The following is a 17,756-nucleotide window of genomic DNA, read 5'->3' as shown; positions in this document are numbered from 1 at the left end:
CAAGGAATTATTGCAGTATGATAGGGACTCAAAAAAAGCAGATGGTACATATTTCTCTTGAAGGCAGAGGACATTAATGGAGAGGAATAAAACATAACAAAGAAGTAAAGTTCAGAGGAGACATTCATTTTCAAGTCTTACTCTTCACCTCATAGTTCATCTTGATCCCTCATGGATGCTTCTGTTTTCTGTGATCTCATGTCACAGTCAAACCATAGTGAGTTACAGAATGCAATTTAGAAGGATGGCATGGTATAGCAACAAATGATGTGTCAGGAGAGCTGCAAATGAAAAGTATTGGTCTCTCTTCACTCAGTGTTGACTTCTGAAGATTTGTAGGAAGAAAAAGTAGCCCTCAAGACCTTGAAAGATCTGCAGGCATATCTTTGGAGAGAGAAAAAACCTTCTCTCCCATTGACAAGCTTCCCCAAACTGGATTTCTTTTCTGACATCTTAACTTTGCAAGCAAGGGTCTGAAATAAATTGTCAAGCTTGCTGAAGACAAAAACCTGCTGTGATGCTCCAGTTTCAAAATTTGATATGCTACTGTGTTCATCTGTCTTTAGCTATCACTGCTAGTCTGTACTGGGATTTTCAACGGTAGTCTTTACCTGCTCTGATCTCTAATCATCTACTAGAGAGAAAGAATAGTAATTAATCTTGGTGAATATTTCTGTTTCTCTGCTCTCACAACTCAGTAAGTTCTTTATTGATCTCTAAAACTTTTAAAAAGTAATCCTTCCTTGGTTTTAGAATCTTGATGTCAAAAATAATATTTTGTGGTGGTTTTAATAAAGGGGAATATGGTTGGTTGTCTCTAGTAGTTAGATGTTAGATAAAGCACAAACTAACAAAATATATCTCAAAATACATTAAAATTGCTGGGAAAACTTTTTTACCTTGTGAATTGAGAAACAGAGCTCTCCACTCCCTGTTTTTTTTTTTTTATGATATTCCACTGAAAAATGAGTCATAGTGTAATTCTCCTTTTTTTACTTTGAGCAGTACTTGTGAAGCCTTAAATTACATGCATACATTTGATTTAAATGCTTCTAACAAACAGTAGCACCCTCTTTCTTCAACGTACAGTTCTTAAGACCCCACCGCAAATGGTATCCACAGTTCCTGTCCTTCAGGATGTTTTTTTTAATAAATGATTGAAACACTTTTATTCTCATAATTGATACAAATTTAAAGTCAAGCATATTTGAGGATTAGTTGGTTTAATAATTATGTCAATTTTATAAAGACAACCAGACAAAGCTGTTGAGGTTTATATGTGGAATTATATGATTATCTTATTTTGTGCTTGCATTGGCAAGTAATTCAATGTGATAGGAACAGATCAGGAGAGCAAAAAATTGGCACGGAGGCCCTTAAATCTACATTATACAGTTCATTGCTGCACCTGCTTGCCCTTTTCCAATCAGAGGCTCTAACTCTGAGACAGGCTTAGCCTGGGAACACGTTGTCTGAGAGCTAGGGTGCTTGCCCAAGGTTTTCAGGTTGCCATGCTACAGATCATAATCAGATAAAATTCTGAGAGCCTTAGCACTGTAAGAAAACACTGCCACTGAGGACATTGCTAACACACTTCCCACAGAGAGAAACAGTCCCTTTCAGGAGGAAATTCACCCCAGTGTGAAACACCTGCCACAGAGGTACAGGCTGGAATCTAAATCTCACTTTATAAACTATGGAAGTTCAGTCAACTAACCTGGCTATGCAATATCCAAATTCAGGAACCATACAATCAAATAGCTCCTCCTTTATCACTGTTTCATTTTTGTTTTAATTAGTGTTAAACCAGTTGCAAAATAATAGTGACAATGTTCATACTAACTGGTAAACAATGCTTATTTTAAAAGAATAATTTTCTTTACAGGAAAAATTTAAGAATATGGAATGATAAATCACATATAAAAAGGAGGAGAGGGAAGGATAGTAAATCAAAGGGAAAGAGGAAAACAGAACACTGGGTGAGAGTGAAAAAGAAACTGTGTAAATCCAAAATGTTTTATCTAAACTCACATGCAACCTATTTTCATAAATTCATAGATATTTTTTGCTCTTTCCTTTTTCATTTTATTTTGGGCAATTAAACATAATTAAATTCAAGTTTTATATTTTTACATTTTCACATTTTCATTATATGTTTCCTTTTTCTTCTAAATATTTTGTTGCATACAATTATTCATTTTACTTGACTAAATTTTCAGATAATTTAATCTCTGTAAAACTTACTTTGATTATGCATTGGAAAATTTTGTCCTCCTTCTTTCAAAACACCAGTTGTAAATTGTATGCACACATACAGAGAGTTTTTCTTGTAGTTATAGAGACAATTTTATCTTCAGTCCTTTATACTCGAAGTAGTGCTGGAGGGGTGTTCATGCTCAGTCTAATGTTAAAAAAACTGTACTTTGGTGAAAAAGGGTACTTTGGTGAAAAAGGGTATACCATCCACATTTGAGACCTGTTATTTTCAATAATAATGGGGTAGAAATACTCATTACAGACTAGAAATAACTTACTCCCAGTTTGCCACGGTAGAGTTCATGCTGAGTCTTGAGATGCTGACTACAAAGAAAGCAAATACAACTGGCTCGTTTCCAGTAGAAGGCATTCATCAAAATGGTATATTTCTAACACTCAGTATTGTTTCTGCTCAATCTGCAAGTTCAAGGTAGCATCTTAACACAAAACAGAGTCAAACAAATACCTCCCTTAGCAGGCAGCACTGCTCATTTCCCACCTCTGCAATAAATCTAATCTATTTTAGGATTACTTTTTCAACTTTCACATCATACTTAGGTTTCAAATGTCTTCCATGGGTTAGTGGAAATGTGCAAAGCTAGCTGAACTTGAATTAAAGACCTTTTCTAAAGAAACATGGTTTTGTCAGCCAGACAAATGTTGTCTCTCACTTATTTTTCCAGATTCCAGTACAGCGTTTTGGTATTAAGTATGGGTCAGATATTCGAGTGTAAATCAGAAGATGCCTTCCAAGTCCTAGGTGTTTTATTCCCAGCTAAGGTAGTGATTTACATTATCTTGAGACTTTTACAGTATGTGTATTTTATTGTTCCCTTCTCAAGAAATAGTCAGATTAAAACTTCTTATATTTTCAATACTGTAGTGAAATTATAAGATGGAAAATTCTAGTGAATCAGGCAGAAATAATCTGAAAGGTTTTGGAATAACTAGAAAAATCTGCAAACATAACATTTTTTCAAGGAAAATGGGGATATTCAAAACTATGGAAATTCTAATGTTTTAAATAACACCTTCAAAAGCTGAGCTACCCAAAACATTTAACTGCTTGAAAAGCAATGACTTGTGCCCACATCCATAATACAGCACTCCAGCTGACTTCATATTGCAGGACTGGATCAGCTTAATCAGAACAACTCAAAGACTGATAGCTAAATTTTCACCTTTAGTCTACTGAAAATGCTGGAATATATACACAAATGGTAGGCATGACAATGACGGAATATTTTGGAAAAAGGGTTTTGCATACTTTTGAGAAAAATGTCTCATAACTTTTTAAATCACAAGCTCAATAATCTTTTCACAAGGCTCAACTAACCCAGCATATTCTGATTTATGGAAATGTAGTGCATGTGATGGGGACAATAGCCACTACTGACTACTGTCTACATGCTGCCAGTGGCTACAGCCATGCCTGTCTTAGAAACAAGACATGGTGGCATGTTTTGTATGAGGCACAGTCTAGCACTAATGTAGTTTCCATGGTTTTTAACCTGACTTGTTACTGATGTTATTTCACACAGAACAGGCAAGCTTGGTGCAGATATTGTTCAGATCAGAAAAAAATAAGTGTCTCTCATCTCCAATCTGCTATATGAAAAATATTCATGTAAGTTAATCTTGTAAATTTATTTTGCCTCATTACTATTTGTATGTTTACAATTAACTTTTATTTTTTGAACTTTATTGGCAAAGGTCCTAGAAGATATTCCACAAGGAATTTTTACAGGGATTTTCTTTATTTCTTTTTGTTTTGCAGAAATATTAAGCTTGAGGTATCGAAGGACCATATTTGCATTGCCTGAAGCTGTTTGTTAATGGCCTTTTCTCTTTCCAACTGAAGGATAATAAGCATTTAGGAAGCATTCACATCTGAAGCTGGGATTCTTGGGGATCTAGGCTAAGAAGACATCTAGTTTTCTACCAAAAGCAATGCAGTGAGAAAGGCACCTCTAAAAGCCAGGACAACCTTCCTGTCTTAAATAACTACTTTAGTCCTAGCAGAGGCATTTCTCTATGATTATTTAAAGGAGCCCAGGTGAACAACTTAAAGTAGGCCTCTAAGTTTTAGACAGGTAATAATGGGTAAGATGAAAAGGCCAAATTCTGTGACCTTTTATTTTGTGCTATTAAATCTTATTACAATTCCCTTACCCTGGTCCTCAAGGTCTCTTAACTCTACGCAATATTCAAGTGCTGCTTTGTATTTATAGTTCCTCTCGCATTTATGCCATCTGCAAATTTCATTAAAACATTTTTGCTTTTTGTGCCAGGGTCGTAAATGAATATATTAAATGACATCAGTTCTGAGCCAAGCCTTAAGAAATTCCACTGGTAACCTACTTTCAGCCCAACACTTTGCTTTTCAAAATAGGTATAGCATATTCTTCTGGTTTCTTTAGCCAAAGCATAAGTACAGTGTGAAAAGCTTGCATTACTTTGAATCTTTCTAGGCTAGAAATATCAAAAAATGTATCAACACTCAGAATTAAATGTTGGAACACATGATTACTGAAAATTAATAAAAGGATATTTAAATTATCTATTCAAGGACTTTAGGAGTGTAATTGTGTACCCATGGGCATCTAGTGCCCTGACCCTCACCTGTGCTGTATGTTGTGTCTCCATCTGAGCATAGAGGGTACCTTAAGACATGTCAGATGGCACAGCTGCTCAGGCAACTGATTTGGGCCCTTTGCTAATGTATGTTAATGTTAATGTTATGTAGGCAGCAAGGTTTTGGTACAAGGAGGGCTGCAAGTGTGGTTTCTGACGGGGCCTGCCCCATGCCAGACAGGGTCAGGGTCAGGCCCATTCCACAGCAGATCCACCACAGGCCATGGCTGAGCCCATCAAGCCAAGCTAATCATGGCTCTGTGAAAACATCTTCATTCAAGGTCAGCAAATGAGAAAGAAGGTAAAAAGAAAGAGAGACAAGAGGAAACACCAAATTCAAAGGAGGAGGAGGTACTCTGCGGTGAAGCAAACACATGCGCCTCTCTCTCAAAGGACCAAGGCTCATGAAGGACCAATGCTAGAGGCTCTTGCAGGGATAACAGCCCACAGAAATCCTGTTTCAGAGCAGGTGCTTCTCATAAGGTTCAGTGGCCAGCAGATGAGCCCACACTGGAGCCAGTATTACAGTAAATTACAATTTAGGGCCAGTGTACTCATTACTAAATGGAAGGAAATCCTTCTCCGAGTCCCAGGACATTTGGGATACATATAAGATACACATGAAACAGACAAAGAAACAAGTCTTTATCATCCCAACATAGAGTTGAAATGGTTTTTCTGAATATTTAACATCTATAAAGCAGACAATCACCTACAATAATCGTATAGGCTCCCCACAGTCACTCCAAAGGCCTGGGGGAAGAGTCTGTGGTTTGACTTTCATTTACTATGCAGGGAGCATAATGATTTGGCTAGACCTGATGCCTTTTTTGGGTTTTTTTGACAGCTAAATTTAGCAGGTTATTGTGGACAATGACCATCTGAAATATATTTAAAATTTTATATTCCTACAATACAAAGAATATGGCTAAGTGAATAGATCACTGTACTCAGTATTACTTCAGTGTCTAAGTAGTGATACATTACACCTGCTGGCTTTACATCCACAATTTAGTGAAAATGAGTTATGATTTGCATCATTAACTGTGATTACAGCTTCAAAAATAGACCTATAATGGTCAAATTCCCCATTTTCTGCTAGAAGAGAATTCAAAGCTAGGTGCTACAAAATAGATTATTTTTTCTTAGAATACTACTACTTTAGAGAATTAAATGGGGTATTTCAGGTTGTTGATCTATGTTTAGGCCAGCTGTGGCAGGAATACAAAATAGGCAAAGTGTTTCAGAACACCTGCGTAATAAAAATACACTATGCAAAGACAGGTACTAGTCAAGAGCGATATATAAGAGAACCGAAATGAAGGTCTCTTCAGTAACCTCACAAAGGGGTGTAAGTGCCTCTCTGGGATAATTCATCACTTTCCCATTGTCATGGTTTAACCTCAGATGGCAACAAAGTACCACACACCCATTTGCTTACATTCCACCCTTCCACCCCTAGATGTTAAAGAAAGGAAAATTAAATAAAAACTATAAACTCCATGTTTTTGGACAAAAACAGTTAATAAGTGAATAATAATAATAATAATAATAATAATAATGATGATGGTGATTATGTAGTAATGTAGTAATGTAGTAATGTGTTGCAGTGCGTTCCGTTATTTTATTTAATTACTCCCCCATTCGAGGTATTGCTCCCCCTATTTTGTGTAAAATGGTTCTGCCCTCCCCAGTTTTCCCGCCACAGCCCTGCCAGTTATGTTGTTCCCTTAGCAACCCTTGCTAAGTGTATTATCAATCTTTTAGGTTATATAATTCCTCCTCCCCCTTTTTCCTTTATATGTATCCTTTTTCTCCTCCCTGGGCCAGGTCAATCACCCCCCCCACTCCACCTAGTATTCCAGAAGCTTCTCCTCTTTGGGGGTTGTGATTGGCTGTGGTCCCGGGGGGCCCTCCCATACCTCATATCTATTGGATTCTCTACTATATCATTTGTGTTAAGTTCATCCCCTCTCCTCCCTCTATTGGTCTTTGGTAAACCCCTTCCTTATCCGCCCCTTCCCTTGATAACCCTACTCCCAACTCCATTTCGGGGTCTCTCCCTGGTTGGCATCGTGGGCTTTCCAATAAACCTGTTTCGTCCCCAGCGAGTTTCCAGCTCCTTCCTTCTCGTCGTTTTGCAGCGATCCAGTCCGCAACCAGCACAGCCCAAGGCCTTATGACGCCGAGGGGTGCTGGAAGGATATGCAGCTGGGTGTCGGCCTTAACCTCAGCTTGCCGGACTGTGACCTTGAAGGCCAGCTACACCTCGTCGCAGTAATGTAGTAATGTAGTAATGTAGTAATGTAGTAATGTAGTAATGTAGTAATGTAGTAATGTAGTAATGTAAAGAGAACCAACAGAAAGAGACTGAGAAATAAAATGCAGGAAGGGCAAGAGATGCACAATACAGTTGCTCACAACCCCCTGAAGGATGCCCTGCCTGTCCCTAAGCAGTGACTGGTGGCTCTCAGCAGTTTCTATACTGGGCATGATATTCTATGATATGGAATATCCCTTTGGCTATCCTAGCCATGCTACCTCCCATATTCTTGTGCACTTGCTCACCAGCAGAACATGAGACACAATAAGTCCTTGATTTAGAGCAAGTTACTTAGCAACAGTTAAAACATCGGTGTGTTATCAACATTATTCTCCTAGTAAATCCAAATCACAGAGCACTGTACCAGCTACTGTGAAGAAAATTAACTCTGTTCTGGCTGAAATCAGGACACCCATGATTAGTGAGATGCTGTCTAGAGAAAGAAAAAAAGATACATAAGGTTCAAATGTCTGAATGGGCACTTAGCTGAGGACACATAGCTGAGTTATTGGCATCTTTTTTTGGATGCACATCAAGTAAAGGAGAGCAAACAAGACCTACTTTTCACCATTTCTCACTCATTACAGCACACACCAGGAAATAGGATGTCTGGCACTTTCTGAGTGCAGTCCCAGTTTCACAGAAGAGTCATTTTGGGATCAAGTTGCTCCTCAGCACTGCTCATCTCAAGTGTCGCTCACTTGTTGAAGATAAGCCATGGTACAAAAAGGAATGGAAAATATCTTCATTAACCCTAAATAGTCATGGGCAATGTATTACCCACAGTAGTATCACAGTTTTAAAGGTAACAGGTATTAATACACAATTCTGTACTAATTTTCTTCTGATATCACTGTATTTGCAGTCTTTTAACTCCTACTGTAGTGGCCCAAATATCCTGAGACTCTGCCACCACCTTTCCCACCTCTCCATTCAAGGCCTATAGCATTCTGGAGCTATTTTGCCGGAATATTTTGGACTAGGCAGGAGAAAAGCTCCCTTTTGCCTTCACTGCCATCTCAGTCAGCAACTAGCAACTCTCCCTGTTATCTACAGCAAAATATCAAAGTGAAATGGTTGTTTACGTGCAGATCGACTAGACAGACAGCAGACTCCATGAAGGACTGGTTGAGGGAGACAAGTTGGTTGATATAGGATATTCATGCATGTGAATTTCAGAGTGGGTGATAAAAAAAATCAGTCCTAGAGCTTCCAGCAGCATATTCTACTGGAATTTTCCCTATGAAATGAAATAAATCAAAACTTGCCTTAAAGTATTCAGTGAGGCCAGATCAATTGTAAAGTGAGGAAATGCATCACTGAAAAGAGAGATAGCTTAGCTATTCTACATAGTTTCCCAGAACTCCATTGACCTTTTTGGAAAATATTTAATATCAGGAAATGTGCTGATAACATGACTTTTTTTCCTCTTCACAGTAACACTATGCAAAATCTAAACTTTATTTAAGTTTATTTCTAAGTCTTCATTCTCAGAGTATTTTCTCAATGATAATTGATTACTTTAGATTCTGGGAATTCTTTGGATTCTTCTAATAGCTAGCAACCCAAGGAATAGTCTTTTAAGTGTAGAAATTCACAAACTTCTTTTAAAAAACCAAACATAACCCTCAAAACCAAAACAAACATTTCCTTTTTTTCACAGTTATTTTTCCAGTGAAGCGAAATGGAAGTTCTTAAATTTACTCTGATTCAAAATAAAAACATTCTTGAAATATCAAAATTTCTTCTAGAACGGGTTTTCAGAGCTCTGCCTGGAAGTACCTTTCTGAAATCATTCCACCACAGAAGCAAATCTGTGATGCTTTTCAAGGGTTCTGTAAAGTTGTATTGTATTTTCACTTTAAAATGCACATTAAAGCATTACATGTGCTCCAATGTGCATTCTCAGCAACAAAAATGCTTTTAACCCTCAATTTTAAAAGCAGCTGCAGGGATTTGTTCCCCAGAGAAGACAGTCTTAAAAAGGCCAGTGGAATTTCTAGGTTCCTGAGGGACCATGCTAGGCTTGTTTGGATTGTCTCTGGGGTCTTTCATACAGTTCAGCTGAGGAAAATGCAATTTGTTCCTTATGTTTGCTGATCATTCATTTTAACCAATTCAGCAAGTACAAATAGCAAAAAAAAAGCAGACTAACCAGCCAACACAGGAAACATCTAAAGTGCACATACTCCCATTTTACAATTACACCTCCAAAAATTATACTGATCAGAATTTCCCCTGCATGTTAAAGGAAGTAAGGATTATAATTTTTGGTTTTTTCCCTCAGAGATTAAACATTCACTCACTCGACTGAGTTAGGTTTCTCTATTCATCTCTCATGGGAAACAGCCAGAAGGAATTATGGGTTAGCTGAAGCTATTGGTCGCCCATGTCACCAATGTATCTCAATCAATAGCAAACGTCCAATTATGTTCTGTGCAACCATGAGAAGAGATTAAGAAAATCTATAGGAAAGTACTTAAAAATCTTCCCCCCCTCCACCCCAAGGATTTGGAATGCTACATTAATTGCTTTAGCACATAATCAAAGTTGGTATGAACACTGCTTTAGTTTCCATCTGTGAAATACAAACTGCTCAATAGGAAGTTCTTGTGATTATTTATTTGGAGTGACAGAGAGAAGCCTCAACTAATATTATAAACCTATTTAAGGACATTGAGCTTACACATTACCAAACAGTCCCAAACAGTCCCTGATAAAATTATTTTTCACTTAAAGTAAATAAAATAGAAAAGATATTATTATTAAAGTGGTCATATGAGTTACTAGCAAAGTTGGACATTCAGAGGCAGGAATAGATTCCAATAGATTGTCAGGTCTTGGTCCAGCACCCAGATGTTTTTTGTGGAATACTTTTTTTTTTTTTTTTTAACGTTTTCTTCACTGGTCTGAAAAAGGCAGTTATAAAACTCTCCTCAGAAAGCATTTTCACACTAAATTCTAACAGCTCTAGCATAGTTAGAGGGCAACAATAACTGCAGTTTAGCTTCACTTTTAGATAAGATTAGCAAGAAAGCCAGGAGACACTCTTTAATTTATTCTTATCTCCAATAAGGTCTATTCACCAGCATGCCATGGCTTTTACCCTCAGCTCCCAGCACAGCCTTTGCATATCGTAATATGAAAACACAAGCACAAATTTAACTATATTCCCATCACAAAAAGGTGAAATATTCTTTTACTTTAAAACAATAAATCATTAGTAAAAATATAACGTTGCATGGTTTTAAAATATGTTTCCTTCCTACTGAAGGCAGAGATTTCAACTAAATCTATTTTCATGGAAAGTAATAATTAAAATTCTGAGTTGAGCAATAGCAATGCATTGGAATAATAATAATTGTAACTGGAATCAAAATTGTACAGAGCCAATACCTTCTATAGCTTGAAAAATATACTCTTTTCCTAAGAATAAAAGTAAAAATGTCTAAATCAATGACATAGTAACATGTCTTGCTTCAGCTTTGCAAACACTACTGTAGTCATTCTGGAATGCACTATTTCATAATCAGTCAATAAAGGCTGAATCCCAACTTTCCTCTCCCCTAGTTATGCTTGCATTATCTCTAACAGATTTTTGAATGTAACAATGTCCCCAAACTGCATAATGTTTTATGGCACAGTCACTATGCGAGACTAATACTAAATACACTTTTTTATGCTCATGCCTACCACCTTGGACAAAAAATGAGAAAGAACGCCTAACAATGTGAAATAGGTCAGCTTCAGACATGATTTTTATCAAAAATAAAGAAAAAATACTAACTTTTCTTTTTGAAACATGTTATAAATCATTGAAGAAAACTTGAAAGAGCACGGTAACTGAAGAAAGGAGGACCAGAACTGAACCATAGGACCAAAAAATTATTTTTCCTTATATATTTACAATTCCATAACAAGAGATTACAAATCCACAAAACTGAATTACTGAATACAAACTAAATTTAGTAATATATAACCAATAAATTATGCTGCTGTCATCATATGAAGATAAGCACTGCTAATTCTTAGGGCTGAGTTGAAGCTGTATTCTTATTCTTAAATTCTGTTGTGGGAAAAGACGAGGATAATGAAGTGACAATAAAAAGATACTGTGATATCTTTTTCCTAGCAAGGTTAGGAAAAGGACTTAGGAAATACTTAAAGAGATTTTGCATAAATTGAGATTTAGCTAACTTTTACTAGAAAAAATCATGTAAACAGAAGATCAAGACAGTCTAATTGAATTCTTGGGAATATACCCACCTTATTGTATAGAGGCAGGGGAATTATAAACTTGTACAGCAGAAATGTGTTCTTTTTTCCCTTAAGAAGTTAACAGCATATGAAATATCTGATAGAAACCAAAACTGAAATCTGAGTACCTTAAAAGTGGATGTCATCAGGCAGCACAGAACTTGTGCGTGTTCAAAATACAGCTACAGATGGAAAAATGTAGTAATGAGAAAGGATAGCTTGGAGATTATTACAACTTGATTATCCATGGCTGTGGACAAAGAGCAGTGGAGTCACCAATTAAGCACACCCACAAGTGGAAAGGTACATAACCTGTTATATTATCTCAGGAAGCCATCAACCCCTTGATCAAAATACCAAAATATTACCCTGACTCCTTGGTGTGAAGACTGAAACTGTGATGAGGAGACATGACAGTTTACTGCTAGTGCTACAATTTTTGGAACAAATAACAAAAAAGGAGGGTTTTGAAGCAATTTGCTTTTTTCTTGGAGCTCAACAGTGTTTTAATATGTTACAAAAATATGCATAAAGGATTTCCTATGGTGGCTTTGTCAGCTCAGAGGGAAGTAGAAAGAAGTCTTAAAATTTGGAAGAAAACATGAGGACACTCTGAGTTAGATCAGCTTGGGGTATAGGAGCTCTTCATAAATTTCATTTATAAAACCACAGCCAATTCAATTGTTGTTATGATTTCATAACCACCAAATTTAAAATAGCTCTTCTACCCCAAAAAGAAATTGTTTTCCACAAATCTTGGAAAATGTCGACCATAGCATATAAAGAATTAATTTTAAAAATATTATTTATGCTTCACCTCTTGGAGCAGTGTAAGGAGGCACCAACTAGAGTATGGGAAGGTGCAAAAGAAGGGGAAGAATTATATAGAATGATCAAAGAGGATGTGATGAAACCACCTGAAATCAGTTTAAGAAAGCGAAAAAAGAAAAAAAGAATCTTTAAAGATTTTGTTGTCAGGGAGTTCTAACAAGCAATAGAACAAAGAGAAGACAATAAAAGGTATAAATGTTGTAACTTGTGGCATTTAGAACAGGAAAATATTAGCACAGGAAATACCTACTCGGGAAAAAATGTGATTTACTGAAGACAGGAAGAACATAGAAAGCTGAAAAGCTGGATTCTAAACTAAATGTGAGTTGCTGTCATCTGGCAAGTGTGCAGGCTTTAGATGCTTTAGTTATTCTTGCTCTGTTGACTTATATTGGGAACTTTATTAGGGTTAGACTACAAGTTCTCTTTTAACATGTGCTTATAGCATACCTAACACAACACAGCTTTAACCTCATCTCAAACTGTGCCTTTTTGTAGCACATGGAAATAATGAATACTCTTTTCAATTATTTTGCAGAGCAGAAAATTGCTGTAGTGAGATTTTGCAATTTTTAGGCTTCATATCTTTTAACATGAAAAGTCAGTTAAAGTATCACCAGTGCTGGAATTAATTAGTTTGTTATAATTAGTGGCATAATCAGTTTATTAGTATTTTTTAGTTTAAATATAGCCTGGATAGAACAGAGTTGATGAGACTAGCTTATAGGAGTAGCTACAGAGTATAGGCTTCTACAGGTAGGGAAGATGATGTTTGACACTTCAAGGATTCTACTTGAAAGAAAACCACTGGCAACAGTCCTGGACAAAAGCAGGGTCCAGAAGAGTACTTTGATTTTTGTGGATCATCTTTTCCAAGATCAAGAGCAATTAATTTGAAATTGCAGAAAATCAAGAAAAGATGGCAGGAGGCCTGCTCAGATTAGCAAGAAGCTTCTGAGTGAGCTCAGATATCAAAAGGAAGCTTGCAAGAGGTAGAAGAAATCTCCCAGGAATATAGAGCCATTGACTACTTGGTCACACAGGGAACACACAGGAATGTGGTCATAAAAGTCAAAGCCCACCTGGAGCTAAATCTGGAGAGGAATGTGCAGAGTAAAAACAAAGGCATCTACAGATACATCAGCAGCAAAGAGAAGATGAGGGAAAATGTAGGCCCACTTCTCCATGGAGTGGGAGACCTGGTGAAAAAGGACATGGAAAAAGCTGAGGTACTCCATGCCTTCTTTGCCTCATTAATGGGAGGATTTGCCTACAAGAATCCCAGGGCCCTGAGAACAACAGGAAAATCTGGAGCAAGGAATGTACCCTCTGTGGAGAAGCACTGAGGGACTTGATCAACATCACTGCAAGGCCACTTCTGGTTGTCTTTGAAGGGCCATGCCAATGGGGAGAGAGAGGAGGGATCCCTGAGGACTTGCAGAAAGAAAATGTCACTCCTATTTCAAAGAATGGAATGGACAAAATTTTGGAGAACCTCAAAGTGATCACCTCAAATCCTTGGAAAATTATGGAACAGTTAAATGTGGAAGCCACTTTTAGATATGAAGGACAGAAAAGTGACTGAGGTTCAGTCAACATGGCTTTACCAGGGTCCTGACCAGTGTGAAATGACTCATTCAGTGCCAAGGAAAGAACAGCAGACCTTGTTTATCTTGACTTGAGTCTCCTATGAAATTCCCACAGACAAACTGGTGAAATATGTGCTTGACAAATGAACAGCGAGTTTAAAACTGGCTGTACTGCTAGGTTTGAAGGCTTAGCATCAGAGAAGGAAGTCCAGCTGGAGGTCAGCCATTCATGACAAACCCAGTGGGTCAGTACTGGGGCAACACTGTCTATCGTCTTAATTAATTATACAGATGATAGGACAGAGTACAGCCCCAGCAATTGTGTACATTTCACAAGACTGGGAAGGGTACCTGATACACCAAAAAGTCATGCTGTAATTCAGAAAAACCTCAGGAAGCTGGAAAATGGGTTGACAGAGATCTTAGGAAATTCAGCAAAGGGAAGTCATCTGGAAGGGAAGAACACCATGGAAACGTACAGGGACCAGGTGACTGGAGGATGATGCTGATGAACATGAGTCAGCCACATGCCCTCAGAGCAAAGCAGGCCTGGAGCTTCCTGCGCTGTGTTAGGAGGAGTTTGCCAGGAGCTCAAGGGATGTGATCCTTCCACTCTACCCAGCACTGGTGAAGCCTTACCTGAAGTGCTGCATCTAGTGCTGGGCTCTACAAGGGAGAGATGGCAATACTGGAGAGAGTCCAGTGAGAGGCTACTAAGATGATTTAGGGACTGGACTATTCAGCCTGTGAGGAAAAACAGGGAGAACTGTAACTGCTTAGCCTGCAAAACAGAAGGTTCAGGAATTTAATCAGTGTCTAGAAATACCAGACAGGAGGAAGTAAAGAAAGAGCCAGGCTCTCATTCATGCTACCCTGGGAATGGTCAAGAGTAAATAGCCACAAACTAAACACAGGAAATTGTATTTTATCATAAGAGAACATATTTTTACTCTGAGGCTGATTGAACATCAGAACAGATTGCCCAGAAAGGATTTGCAGTCCCCATCTCCAGAGATACTAGAAAACTGTCTGGATATGGCCTTGATCAACCAGCACTAAGTGACTGCTTGGAGTAGGTGCATTGCACAAGAAAATTTCCAGAGGCCCCTTCCAAACTCAGCAATTCTCTGATTCTGCATTTTATACAGCTATTACACTCTGGAGGGTAAGAAGCATAGAAAGACAGTTTTTCAGCTCCAATGCTTCCAATGATGTTAAGTAAATTTACATTTGATGAGGATCTGGCTAAGAGAGCTTTAGAGCATTAGATGGAACAATTCTCATATAAGCAAAACTGGCAAACAGCGTAAGAATATAAGACTGAGGCAAAGAGACTGCTGACATTTAAAGCATGCTTTTCACAGCAAGCATTCAAATTTAAGGAAGGAAAAGTGAACTAGTGATTACCATTAGTGGGAATGGTGGGGAGACATAAAGGAGTGTTGGAGTAAATCCATGCATGTGGAAAGATACAAAGTACAGATATCCTACACTCTCTAACTTAGCAGAAAAGCAAAATGTTTTAAAACAGATAGCATAATACATCCAGAGAAACAATCAGAATGCTGGAAGTAAGAAGCCAAAAACAGTGAGACTTTAATGATAAGAAGGATAGGAGGAGTAAAGAGCCATTTCATCTAATAAACTGCTGTTGGTTCTAATCCTTGTTCCTAATTTGCTGTCCCTTTAACATTCATGGAAATAGCTGAATGATCTGTTTCTTCAGTTAAGGATCCTGAGATACCACAGGACTGCAGGAGAAATTCAGGGAATGATGCTAACTCAATATGAATTTAGCTGCTGCATATATTCAAAGCAGACAGCTTCTTCCTTCCTGTATTCTTGCTGACCTATGGAAAAAGATTGTAAATCCTTCCTGTCATTCATTTCCAAAGTTAGTACTGATACAAAACACTATGCAGTCAGCAAGTCAGGAGATAAAAATCACTTAAAGCAGCTCACTGACAATTCTCCACCATATATGTATTTCAAACAAGCTAATTATTTTATAAATTCTTCTAAAATCCTTTTCTTGAGATTCAATAATTTTTCATTGTCAAATACATTAAAGTTTATTTCTAACTCTGAAACATATGTATATATAAATAAGCAATTCAGAAAGTATCAGAACATAAATTTATTTTAATCCTTTGACTTTGTTTCTCTCAATGAGCTAAGAATTTCAAGAGAATGTAAAAACTCAACAAGGTAAGAGGTGATATAACTGGAGACAGCAATTTCCTTCCTTCAAGTAACTAAACCATAAATAAAGCATCATGATAATAATTTGGATTTTCCCATTTTTAATTCTGTCTTCAGACAGGAAGAATGAGGTGAGACTGTTGGAATTAAATTAATTTTTCTTCTTGCTTAAAATGAGTAAGTTCTATGTACTAAAGCATTACCAACATAAAAATAAATGCAGTCTATCTTAATTTGACTTTCTGCAAAAAACTGTTATTTACAACAATGATGCTGGATAGATACTAGTTGATATTTCTCCCAGTATAAGTATCCCACTGAAATTTTCATAAATCTTGCTATTTTTTACTTATTAAAGCATTACGGTAGTAGAAGGCTCTGGGGAAGGTTTGATGTCATCTTCATAGTACAGCTAAAGGGAAAAAATGCAATCTGTGGGGGATTTTAATATTCTTGTGTGCTTAAACTCTAAAATTATAAAATATATATAATAATTCTAACACAACTTACAGGAAATAGGAGAAATGTATGAAAATTTGCTCTTTATCAACAGCTTTAGGTGAATCCCATTTTTCATTAGAATAATAGCTAAAATTTGACCTCTGAGTTCTTTTCAATTTACAGGGAAAATTTGCTTTCTTTCATGAACTTTTACTTCATAAAGAAAGTAGACAAAACATCTGTTACTAATTATTATTTATTCTTATCACAGTAACACTGAAAGGCTCTCACACAAATCAGAGGTTCCATTGTACTTTATGCTGGAAAATGCATTCAAGGAGACAGACTCTGCTTCAAAGACTTTACAGAAAAGGCAGACTCATTCTTTCCTCTGAAGATTAGAGATGAGGTATTGTATCACAGAACAATCATTTCCTCTACATTATGCAAAAAGTCTTTAATACAGACAAGAATTAAATGTAGATATTCTACTGATAATCTTAATTCTTTGATTGTCCCTTCATTTTCAAGTACAAAATACTCCCTGGATAGTGGGCCTAATCATAAAGGGTACCAGGAAGCTTTCTGGGCATACAAGTAAGTCTTTTGTACCTGTTTAATCTATGATCAAAATAGAAAAACTTCTCCTAAGCTAGAGGAAGATAAAATTCATTTTAGAATTCTGATAATATGTGTAAAAACTTTATCTATTTCTTAACAATTCACACCATGCGTGTTTGGATTTATGCTTTGTTAGGAATTAATTTTTGCACTATTTCTTCTGTGATGAACCCTGTTCCACAAAAATCTGTGTTATTGATTTCCTAATAGACTGGATGTAATTGCAAAATACTGATACAGCCTTTCCTTTCCTGTATATAAGATGCCTTCAGTATGCATGAAATAATGAATAGATTACAAAAGACTTTAAATTGTCTATCGATCCTAGTGCAATACACAGTAGCAACACAAAGTTGATGAAAATTTAAGTGAAACTAAAATAAAGAAGATCCAGAGACTGAGTAGTTTTAAAACTCATAAAGTAAAATGATTGACAGCATGTTTTCTCCAACATATCCTCCAAATGGCAGAATGAAAATATCTGAGCTCTCATTAATACTAATTTGAGGTCCCTTTTCACAACCCCTACTGCATTAGCAGTACCTAGGAAACAAATTATGGAGGAAATTAATCATTACATTTATCCAAAATCAAATGCAATA

The 17,756-nt window shown here is 36.8% G+C and overlaps 1 long non-coding RNA gene across 1 annotated transcript in view; it reads right to left on the bottom strand.

Moving 5' to 3' along the window:
- The window catches only part of LOC106629306 (uncharacterized), a 280,698-nt gene that overhangs the window by 53,001 nt on the left and 209,941 nt on the right, over positions 1-17,756 (bottom strand). The gene's annotated exons all lie outside the window — the stretch shown is intronic.

Source organism: Zonotrichia albicollis, chromosome 5, assembly GCF_047830755.1.
Source record: "Zonotrichia albicollis isolate bZonAlb1 chromosome 5, bZonAlb1.hap1, whole genome shotgun sequence".
NCBI classification, from domain to species: Eukaryota; Metazoa; Chordata; class Aves; order Passeriformes; family Passerellidae; genus Zonotrichia; species Zonotrichia albicollis.
Note: the sequence above shows the minus strand (reverse complement) of the source record. Positions and strands in the feature narration are given on the sequence as shown.